We start from the raw sequence: 12,062 nt of genomic DNA, 5'->3' as shown, positions 1-12,062 counted from the left end.
ACCCAGAGTGATTAATTGCCAGTGGTTAGACTAGTTGCAAGCATTTGTCCCATTAATTTTTGGGTGTTTGATTGCCAGTAGTATGTCTGGAAACCTGACACTCGTGGGCTTTCCAAACCTACTACTGCCAATGTTTGTAAATTCCAGACAGTAGTGAATTTCCATCAGTTCAAGGTGGAGTACCTATATGAGTGCGACATCCCTCAGTCCAACGCTGTTCAACATCTACATAGCCCCCCTCGCACAAGTGGCCCGCCAACACAACCTCAATATAATCTCCTACGCTGACGACACCCAGCTCATCCTCTCCCTCACCAAGGACCCGCACACCGCCAAAACAAACCTCCACGAGGGAATGAAGGCCGTAGCCGACTGGATGAGGAACAGCCGTCTGAAGCTGAACTCAGACAAGACGGAGGTACTCATCCTCGGACCCACCCCCTCAGCCTGGGACGACTCCTGGTGGCCGGCCACACTGGGAACAACACCGACACCCACCGACCATGCATGCAACCTAGGATTCATCCTCGACTCCTCCCTCTCCATGATTAATCAGGTCAACACCATCTCCTCCTCCTGTGACAACACCCTCCGCATGCTCTGCAGGATCTACAAGTGGATCCTCACCGAAACAAGAAGAATGGTGACACAGGCCCTCGCAGCAGACTGGACTACGGCAACGCACTCTACGCAGGAATCCCAGCCAAACACCTACGACGACTACAACACATCCAAAACACCTCCGCCCGACTGATCGTCAACGCACCCACATGACCCCCCACCTGAGAGACCAACACTGGCTCCCTGTCGACAAGAGGATCACCTTCAAGCTCCTCAACCCCGCACACAAAGCACTCCACAACGCCGGACCAGCCTACCTGAACAGCAGACTCAGCTTCTACACCACCACCCGCCAGCCTCGCCCCTGTTCCCCGCATCCAATGAACAACCTCCGGCGGCAGATCCTTCTCCTACCTTGCCGCCAAGACCTGGAACACCCTCCCTACCCACCTACGGCAGACCAAAGACCTACTCGCCTTCAGAAGACTCCTCAAGACCTGGCTCTTCGAGCAGTAGCGGCACCCCCTCCCCTCAGCGCCTTAAGACCCTCACAGGTAAGTAGCACGCTTTACAAGTTCCTGATGGATTTTTCAACTTTTTTAGTAAAGTGGTCAAAATATGTTTAGGTTTCTGATACAAAAAATAAAAAATTCAAACCTGTAGTGAAATCGGGACGATGGGAAAAACCAACAAATACATAGCAAACCCAATTCTGGGCCCCCAGAACCAACTACCAAGCAAAGAATGCATTTATTTGTGGGTGCACAATCGAAAGTACACCTCTGGAGCTACGCCCGTTTACAATGTTTCTAATTTGTAATCCGACAACCACATTGACTCAAAACGTTATCACACGTTTGTCTCGATTTGTGAACAAATCGTGCACGTACGTCGAGTATGTAATTGTTTAGATTTCACTGTCAACCATTGCTTGTTATATCAAGCACAAATAAACGAAGATTGCAGATTAATTTTATTGTAAATGGTAGACCTACATGTATCACTTCAGAACATAAACCGCGGTCACTTACCGGTGGGTGGGTTATATATGCGGCCCATGTCCGATTTTGAAATCTGCACACAGCAAGGGGTGTACCGATCACAGAGCATGATGGGGCGATGTGGCTTAAAAACATTGGTCCTCATAAGAAAACACTGGTGGCGGTCTACTGATCAAGGCCCAGGCAATGAATGGGATGGGAGACACAAACTCTGGAGTTTAGTGGTGCTGAATTCGACATTAAAGCCGGGCATGAAATAATGGGAGGGCTCATGTGTGCAAGGGAAGTCAGTGAATCCGTGGGTGTGAGCTGGGGTGTCATGAGGAAGCAAGGTTCTAAATAAGGATCTTGTTAAGTCTCCTCTACGTAAAGCTCAATGTTGGGCCCTGGCTCATAAAGCCGGCAACCCTTTCTGTCTCCTCTGACTCATCACCCCTTCCCCCGGTTTCCTCGTCCACCCGGTGCATTCACGTACCGCCTTCCAATGCACTTTACCAACAGGCACTAAGGGTTCACCTCTGAGGGATACTCGTTAATACTCAATGAGCTCCTGGTCCCTACTCGCGATCACCCTGCTGCCCCTCACTCGCGATTCCCTCCCATGGCGCTATTTATCCATCAGTCTGCACTCTCTACCTTTTTGGGAGGAGTCGTGCGGACCCTTAAGATCAACACATTACCCTATAATAAGAACTCCCTCACCAGCACTGCGTAAACATAGACAGTCACATACCGTCTCCCCCAGGGGGACTCACTTCTCCGGCCGCCGCTCCCTCTTGTCGCAGCTTCCGCTCTGTCTCAGACAGTTCGAGACGTCAGCTCTCGCGAGAACTGGTAGGAAAATTGGACCGATTGCGCGAGACCACAGGAAAAGGGAGACGAGCAGTCTCCCCCTCCTTGCGGCCTGCTCCTGCGCAAGACAGAAAATGCATCGATAGGAACAGCCTCTGTGAGGACTGTGGGCGTAGTCCTGAAACCCCCCGTCTTTACAGACATATTGGGGTCAGGCAGGAAATCCTAGTTGTTTTGGACGGAGGTTCGTGAGGCGAAAGGGAAGAAACTATGACGTTTGGCCTGACCCCAGCATGGCTGTGGTTAGGACGTGCCTGATGCCAATGTCCAGTACATATTTTACTTTCTAGTCTAGAGCTTTGGTGCCTGTTTTCTTCTTGTGAGTAATGAGCAACGATTAAGGTCGAATTGCTGTCCAACATCTGAACCATCTGAACAGCAATGAGAACATACCGATAGTGATGTGGTATAAAAAAGGACTGTTAAGTGAATACCTTTGATGAAAAACACATTACGCATAAATAAAGCACATACATTACAGTAAGCAACAGTATTTTAAGGGGATCTGTTTTTAAGTGAGTGTGTTAGGCACACTCACTTAAAAACAAGGTATTGCCCAGTGGAAGAGATCAAAATTATATCGGAAGGAATATTAGGAAAATAATGGCACATTCTGAATTTTAAATACCATTGTGCAAATAAAACTGGAGAATATTCGAATGATTTAAAGACTACTCTGTAAGGTCACTAGCTGCCACTTCACAAATAGATTTTTGGGGCATTAGTTACAATTTGAACAGTTTCAAGCCACAGTAAATCGGTAACATTGCTACAAACATTTGAGGAGTTAAAAGCATAAATTATAACATTTTCTACATCTTTATTGTTAGGTTACTAATAACCATTGTAATATGCACGAGCAATATAATAACACATAATTGGGATTTAAATACATTTAACAAAGAGCCCTGGTGCACTTTACCACTTTGTGATAAATGATACATTTAAAAATAATATGACAGTAACAATCGTCGAAATTGATAGCATTGAAAAATCACTTTGACATAGGGGTGTGGGGGGCACTGATTCTCTAGTAAATATAGAAGACAACACTGTTAATTAATTGTATTAGTCTAGTACATCAAAATATAAGAGGTTTTTGCGTAGTCTCCACAGCAAGCTTTTGCAATGACCCTTCTCTACAGATTCTGAAAATTCAATAATGATCCTGTAGGGATATCCACTTGCAGGGTCCATTATTTATGAGTTCTAAATAAAAATATAATCTACATTTATTCTTCTGTGACACGGGTATAGCTCTCAGGGGTTAGTGGAGCTTTAAGTTGCATGACAATCACTTTAAATTATAGGGAAAATATCCAGTTCCGCAATCCCATAACTGATCCAGCTGAAGGAGGCAGTGTTGACTGCACTACCACTGTTCGCTTACATTGGGTTATATGTTAATGGGAAATTATTTCCAGTACCTGTCTGAGACCACAATAAGCAGTCAGGCCAGTCCCACTGTAGTAGGAGCAGCACCGGGAGGACCAAGGCACTCCATTATAGAAGAGTGATGTGCCAGAAATCTGTTAGCAGTCCTCAGCCCACTACAGAGGTCTAAAATAAAAAAATAAAAACAGATACCATTCTTAGAGTTTCTCACTGTGAGTAAACGGTTTCCTTTACATTGGCGTACCTTTTCGTTTCCAAAATTCACCATATACCACACTTTACCTTTTTTGGCAATTTCAGCTAGCACACCTGGCTATTTTTTAAAATATCCCAGCTATCACTTTGCATTGTTCCCACAAGTCTGCTTTAAATTCACTTTTTAATCTTTCAAAGTGCCGTAAGTAAGCACTCTTCGCCAATTTCATAATGACCTAGTTATCACACTTTTTAAGTTTGCTGTATGGCCACAGCCAGCACACTTTGCTTTTTTTCCATAAAGCTGCTAATATGCGCACAAACATTATAACATACTTCTAAGCATATTGCACTTCCTTGCTCCAGCTAATTCGGCAGTGAATCACTGGGTGAAGTCATTTCAATAGGATCAAAAATTAGCTAGCATTCGCGCCAAGAATTTTCAATTCTATTAAGGACACGGAGGCGAGGATTATGCTTCTCTTTCATTTACTGTAAAACTCACAGCAGCCAATAAACATACAGTTTATCAAATTAAACTACATTAACCATCATGCTTGGCCCAAGCCATGCCTCCTTAGCCCTACAAGAGCCCTGGTAATAGTCCCAGCTTCCTCTTTCTTTGCACGAACATGCAATATAAGTTCAGTATAAAAGTCTTAACAAACTCCAACGTGGAATAACCCGGAATCACTTCCAACTTCAGAAAATCTCCGACTGGAGGAAATAGAGGATGGCGTCCCATCTGCAGTCTTCCATAGAAGAGGGATCACTCTTTTTTCTTGTCAGAACCTAGAATAAAGATAAAAGAACCCGTAATGTCTGTATAGACAGGAGCAACCATAACAACGGGTGGGTAAGCATGATCATAACATGACATAGCCGGGTGGGATAATCCTCGCCTCCGTGTGCTTAATAGAATTGAAAATTCTTGGCGCGAATGCTAGCTAATTTTTGATTCTATTACAGGACCGGAGGCTTCAGATTATGCTTAGTTCAACGCTGAATCAAATACCACAGAAGAAATGTCACCCACCGGCTTATAGTAAAAATGTTTAAATGTCGACTCAGACAACCAATCAGCACAGTGCATAATATCCTGAATATTCGCTCCCAACAAGTATGACTTCGAAGCCATAGCACCCCTCACAGAGTGCGCCCCAAACAGTTGAACATCAACCCCCGACTCTTTCATGACAAACTTAAGCCATCTGGCAATGGTGGCAGAGGACACAGGTTTAAACGGTTTCTTAACTGCAATCAACAGTTGCGTTACACCAGTCGGTCTCAAGGAACGAGTACACTCCTCGTAAGCTTTCAAGCATTGGACAACACAGAGTTTATCATTACTATGAAAGGCATTATATTCAATCATCCTAGACATAGTTTTTGTGCGGCCTGTAATAGTAAAGGAAACTCCCTCCGGAGTAAATACTCTACCTGCAAGGTCCAGTGCCCGCACGTCTGAAGATCTCCTGCACGATGATAAACATAAAAGCATAGCGAGTTTGGCTGATAACTGTTTCCTAGAAAGCGAATCGTTAGAGGGCCAGCTATCAAATAGCTTGATGACCAATGAAACATCCCAAAGCCCCGAATACTTGGGCTTGGGAGGATTCGCAGCCCGAATCCCTTTGAGGAGTCTGCACACATAAGGGTGAACTCCTACCGGTTTCCCGTCAATGTGGGAATGACCCGCCGAAATAGCAGATCGGAAATTGTTCACTGATCTATAGGCTAAACCGCTCGTCGCCTTTTCAGTTAGAAAATTCACGACGTGTGAAAGGCCTGCCCCCACGGGATCCAGATCCCGTTCCACGCATCAACGTAACCATCCCTTCCAGGCCGAAGAGTATCGCTTTCGCGTGGAAGGGGCCCAAGCCTGCTTGAGGAATTCATTAGCCGCTCCTGAAACTCCAGGCAAACTCCATTGTTGCCTGAAAGCCTCCATGCCATCAGCATTAGACGCTGAGACAAGATCAACGGATGCTGCTCCTGCAGAGGACCCAGCAGCAGGGACTCCGACCAGGGCAACATCCGTGGAAGGTCGCAGCACATCTCCAACAAGGTCGGGAACCACGGTTGCGACTTCCATAGAGGTGTCACTAAGATCACCTCCGCCTTCTGCTTGAGAATGTATGACGCTACTCGTGGAATGAGTAGAAAGGGGGGGAACGCATAGTTCACTGCCCCCGTCCAATCCTGCAGAAATGCATCCGTCGCTGCAGCCGCTGGGTCCGGCCTCCAGCTGAAGAACTGGGGCAGTTGGCTGTTGAGCCTGGATGCAAACAAGTCTATCTGGCAAGGACCCCAAAGGTCCTGTAGCCAGAGAAACATCCGGGGAAGCAGCCTCCAATCGCTGTAATCCCTCAGATGTCTCGAATTCCAGTCCGCCACTACATTGGACTGTCCCGGTATGTATTCTGCAATAACCGTGATCTGACGGTTGAGGCAGTATCGCCAAAATTCCTTGGCTACCTGTACTAGCATGGACAATCTTGTCCCTCCTAACTTGTTTATATAACGAACCGCCGAGACGTTGTCCATTCTGAGGAGAATGCAACAAGACGTCTGATGTGGTGAGAGAGTTCTGATAGCGAAGGATCCTGCTAGGAGTTCTAAGCAGTTTATGTGTAAATCTAGCTCTTGAGAGGACCAACGTCCTCCTGTGGAAACCGCGCCACAGCGCGCTCCCCAGCCCCAACGGCTGGCGTCTGATTCTATGACCACCTCGGGAAGAGAACCAAAAATGGCTTTTCCGTTCCAAGCCTCTACCTGGTGCAACCACCACTGCATTTCGTCCCTCACTTCTTGTGACAATGGCACTAAGTCCGAGTACGCTAGCCCTCTCTGGAGGTGCTGTATTTTCAGTCTCTGCAGGGACCTGTAATGAAGCGGCCCCGGAAATATTGCCTGTACTGACGACGCCAATAGACCTACTATCCTGGAGACCGTCCTGAGAGATACCATCTGACGGGTGAGAAGGGAACTGATCTCCTTCTTGATATCCTTCAGTTTCGATTTCGGAAGGCTTAACTGAGCAGATTGTGAATTGATCACGAATCCTAGAAAGTCCGTCGTCTGCGACGGAATCAGAGCGGATTTCGTCTGATTTATAACAAATCCCAGATTCTGGAGCAGCGAAATTGTCGTCTGCAGATGTTGCGACACCAGATCCGGGCTCTGAGCCATGATCAGGATGTCGTCCAGGTAAATTATTAACCGAATACCCTGTTCCCGAAGATGGGAGACAACCGGCTTCATCACCTTGGTGAAACACCAAGGAGCCGAGGAAAGCCCGAAAGGAAGGGCCGAGTATTCGAACCATCGTCCGTTCCACTGAAACTGCAGGAATCGGCGATGAGGAGGATAAATGGGAATAGAGAGGTAGGCGTCTTTCAGATCCAAACGGACCAACCAGTCGCCCTGCCGGAGCAGACCTGCCAACAGATGGATGCCCTCCATCTTGAAGTGATTGTATACTAGGAAGTAGTTGAATTCCCGCAAATTCAGCACAAGTCTGTGACCTCCTCCCTTCTTTTGGACTAGGAAGATATTGCTGCAAAACCCTTGCGGGTTGTGTGTGCACACCGCAATAGCCTGTTTCTGAAGCAATTCTTCCACTTCGCTGTCTATAAAGGTCATCTCTTGTTGGGAAAAAAGGAGAGTTCTCGGGGTTGACCTCTGCGTAGGAGTCTGAAAGAATTCCAGTTGAAAACCCTGTACAGTTTGTAGGACCCACGCATCTTGTGTCAGAAGAACCCAATTGTGAAAGAAGTGTCTCGTGCGACCCCCCAGTGGAAAGGGAAAACAATCGAGTGTGCTCACCTGAATTGTTCTGGTTGTGGAAGCCTGCTCTGTTGCCACCTCCGTGGAACCTGCCTTTGTGGAATCTGCCTCTCGTGGGGTAGAAAGTGCCTCCTCGGGTAGAGTCCCAGTCTCCTCGACCTCTACCAAAATCGCCTCTGGGGGGACCTTGACTGGCGAAGCGGCCTGGCGAGCGTCCCCGACCTCGTCCGGCCCTATTGAAAACCTGTTGATGGAATACTCGTTTGATTCCAGATTGAGCCTTGTCCAGCGATGTGAAGGTCCCCACGTACTTGGAGACGTCCTTCACAAAGCGGTCACCAAACAAGTTGCCCTCTGCTAAGGGTCCTGGTTCCGCGGATGCCAATTCGGTCAGGTTCGAGTCCATTCGCATCAGTAGGGATTTTCGCCGCTCCGTGGAAAGAGTGCAATTAGCGTTTCCTAATAAACAGATGGCCCGCTGGGTCCATCCAGCCAGGATATCAGGGTCTACGGGAACGTTGGATTCTTTGGCCTTAAGGGCCATCTCAAGTATTTTGGCCAAAGGGCCCACCACGTCCAACAGTTTATCCTGGCAGCCGCGCCAGGCGCGGTCAATGCCCTTTTTCGGATCCTTGGCAAACTTTTTCAAGAATGTTAACAGACTAACGTCGATCTCAGGGGTGTCTGCCACCTTATGGGCCAGATCAGGCCGAGGGCATTCTGAGCGTAAACGGTTACGCACCTCTTTGTCAAAACCTTTCCTGAGGTTCTCTTGCAGATAATTCGCCACGGCAGCGGCCGGGACCCAGTCAGATGACCTGGGATGGACAATTTCGTTAGGATCGAATGTGAAAGGCGTAGCAACTTTCGGGACGGACGCCGAAGGTGAGGCCTGTTTTGCTCTCTTCTTCGGTGGGGCCTCCTCGTCCGTATCAGTGGTATCAGTACCAGTAGTGGTGGAAGTGTCCGTGTCTACATAATGTTGCTTGCTCTTGGCCTTGGCCCCTGTAGAGTATCCATGCTCTGTCCCTGACGCTGGTATGAACTGCAGAGCCTGAGCTTGCCCAGAGGCTGGTAGGGATTGCAGAGCGCTTGAATGTGGCCATTGGTCACTGTTACCTGCTTGCGTAGCTGGTGGAGTGGTCTTAGTGGACTTGTCCTTAGTGAAACCATGTCTCTTAGCAAAATTCTCCAACTGTTTAGTAATAGGCTTAAGAGCCTTTGCCAATGCTTGATGCACAGTAGAAGGCACTGTGCTCTCGACTGCCTTGTTAACTGAGGCCTGCACCGAAGCGTCTAAGGCCTCCACAATCTTGTCTTCAACTGCAGCAGCAGGCTGCTCTCCATAAACTTCTTCCACTGCCTCCTCGTCAAAATACACCCACTCTTCCATTGCAAATCACAGTGGGAATGACACCACCAAAATGAGGCAGACACAAGGGGAGTAAGAGGGGGGGGGGGTCAGCCCCACTGCACACCAAATTCACACAGAAGTCCTGTACCAGACCCCCTCAGCAAAGCTGTATAGTTATTATTGCAGCCCAGTGGGCGTCAGAGCCGTTGAAAATACGATATATAGAGCGTGTGCACACTCTCAAGTAAGGCAACTGCTGTTACAACCAGTTAGGCGTCTCCTCCACCAGCTCTAACTAATAAACGCGGTCAAAATTGGTGGAAAAACGAGCTCGAAGCGTGTGCAGCCCAACCGAGTCCAAATCCTACTAGGAATAGCCCAATGGACGTGGCTTGGGCTGCACGCGCTTGCCGTGTGGTTCTCGGCTCTGTTTGGCGTTCGGGCGATTAGGGAGAGCCCTGCGCCTTCCCTCAGGAACCGGAGGAGCCCGGCCGAGGCAGCGAGACCCCCGCAGGGCGGGGCGGTACAGGCGCGAAGCGCGAAGGAAGCCGGAGTAAGGCTCCACAGATGAGCGCAGCAGCGCTCCTGAATCGGCTGACACCGCCGACCCAGAAGCGGGTCCCAACCAGCGCGAACGCGCGCTTTCCACACCAGGCAACCCAAGGATTGACAACTCAGAAAATAAACGGCAGCGCCGTGTAACAGTCAGCAAATCAGGTAAACAATCCCCAATTAAACACTCGACAATCAAATAAATAATTAAGAAAACTCTTATAAAGCAATAAGGCACTGTAAAGCACTGTAAGAGTAAAGGAGCGGAGCACTTATCTCTTGCTGTGAGCAGCAAAGAAAGAGGAAGCTGGGACTATTACCAGGGCTCTTGTAGGGCTAAGGAGGCGTGGCTTGGGCCAAGCATGATGGTTAATGTAGTTTAATTTGATAAACTGTATATTTATTGGCTGCTGTGAGTTTTACAGTAAATGAAAGAGAAGCATAATCTGAAGCCTCCGGTCCTGTAATAGAATCAGAAATTCTGTGTTGTTCGTACATCCATGCATTGAATTGCTTGGTCAACCTGCAGAGGGGGAGGCATCAGCAGTGGCAAAATAGAGACTGCGTAACTGGTCCAGTGCTAACAGCTAGGAATTAGGAGGAGAGTAATTGTTTCTCTGCCTTTCTATAGTTCATGCTTTCCGAAAAAGCTCATCAGCATCCAATTGATGGCCCCTGCTCTTGACTCCATTGGGGATCTTAGCAGAAAGCTTACAGTACCCTTTCAGAGATAGCAACCCGCCTTTAAAGATTATCCAACTTTGCGGCCTCAGACTAGAAAAATTCGGAAACTTTGGTGCTTCTTCCAGAGAATACATAGGAAACAAGTGTCAGGCAGTAGCCGAAGAGAGGAATATGAAACAGAACAACCTTCTCGGTGTCCTCCTGGAAAGAAGGAAAGAAAGAAATGCTTGCCCTGTAGCACTGAAAGACACATAGATGTAAGAATCGCCGTGCAAGCAACAATTTTTGGTGTAGTGAGAAACGTTACTTACAAGCTACACCATGGGAACCCCTGCCACGGAGGCTGCGCCTTTCCTATTTATCGCTTCACTGAATCTACGGTCAACCCCTGCCAACGCTAGAGAGGGTTGGTTGTCAGTGAAAAAATAAATGATTTGTAGAGGAGCAGTGACAGGAAAGAAATTGAGGGTCCTCTACTGTGAAATTGCTTGTCTACATTTACATCTTTTATCCAAATTTTTAAAACTGACAGATGGAAACCCGTCAAGTTACAGTTAAAAAGAAGGCTGTTGAACTAAAGGTTATGCTAAAAGAAAGTAGAGCCGGTCAGGTTGCCGTATAAGTATGTTTAAAAATGAGAACACATTGTGTACCTACCTGTTTTCACTCCCATTGCTTACACATATATCGTACTCCATTAAAGCATTTGTATAATGCTTACTACCCTTATGTGGGGTACTGAGGTGATTATCCACGTGGATAGCCTACTAAACGATTCCGGAATGTGGTTGAAAGTGTGTTGTTTTTGCTTTGAGCATATGCTGGAAGCGTTTCCATGTCGTGTGATGGTCATCAAGGTGCAGTGATCCTAAAATGGGATGCAGGCTTGACGGTGTGATAGATGAAGAAGTGTGAGAGATAAATGCACTTTTTTATAGTTTGCGTATGCTGGTAACACTGATTAGCTCAAATTAGCTCAAATATTTCCTATAAAGATTTCATGTTTAAAACCCTATCAGATATGCCGCAGGAATATGCCATTGTCAGACCCACACCACATCTGCATGTGGTGTTTCAGCTTGCTGCACAATGCTGCAGCTGGCAACTCCTGTCCATCAAGGCCCTCAAAAGCTACCTGGTACAACATTATCTGCGTGATAACAAGAAAGCAAAGGTGTGCTTCAGTGATGAAACCATGGTTGAACTTGGGCTCAGAAATTAACCCAAATTGAAGCGTTGTTTGGGATAGGACTCCACATCCCATTGCTATGCTTGATAAGGATTATGGCTGTGCAGAAGATGAGGATTTGGAGGCTGATAACCTTCTTCCCAACTAAAGCATTGATGCTCACTTCTATCTCGACGTATAAAACGTGACTGGCCCTGACACTTCACCAAGACCGGCTGGCTATCCCTTACCCCTCTGGCTCTCTTTCAGGGGAAGTCTTTTCATTCACCACTGTAGAAAGAAAAGCAGCTGAAGGTTTTAGAACTGACATTGCTCTCTGCCGAGGTGAAGTTTAACATTTTAAATTCCAAACCTTTATTTTGGTTTGCAACTGTATGTTAAAATGCATTCATTTTGATGAAGATCTTACAATCCTTCTGTTGCACCTGGACCTCTTTGCAGGGTCATCCCCAAACCTTTTGCCTTCAATCTCCTGTTTTCTGAACCCGTT

At 47.2% G+C, this 12,062-nt stretch overlaps 1 protein-coding gene across 2 annotated transcripts in view; it reads right to left on the bottom strand.

Annotated features, from left to right (window-relative positions):
- The window catches only part of GRB2 (growth factor receptor bound protein 2), a 313,545-nt gene extending 310,974 nt beyond the window's left edge, over positions 1–2,571 (bottom strand). The window contains exon 1 of one of the 2 annotated variants that reach the window (XM_086930763.1): positions 2,296–2,571. The gene's annotated coding sequence lies outside the window, so the exon portion shown is untranslated. The remainder of the gene's footprint in view (positions 1–2,295) is intronic. The other variant, XM_086930764.1, reaches the window with a different exon arrangement.
- Positions 2,572–12,062: the final 9,491 nt, after the last annotated feature.

The sequence above is a fragment of the Lissotriton vulgaris genome, chromosome 7 (assembly GCF_964263255.1).
Source record: "Lissotriton vulgaris chromosome 7, aLisVul1.2, whole genome shotgun sequence".
NCBI classification, from domain to species: domain Eukaryota; kingdom Metazoa; phylum Chordata; class Amphibia; order Caudata; family Salamandridae; genus Lissotriton; species Lissotriton vulgaris.
The sequence above is the reverse complement of the archived record's forward strand: the minus strand, read 5'-3'. Positions and strand labels throughout refer to the sequence as shown.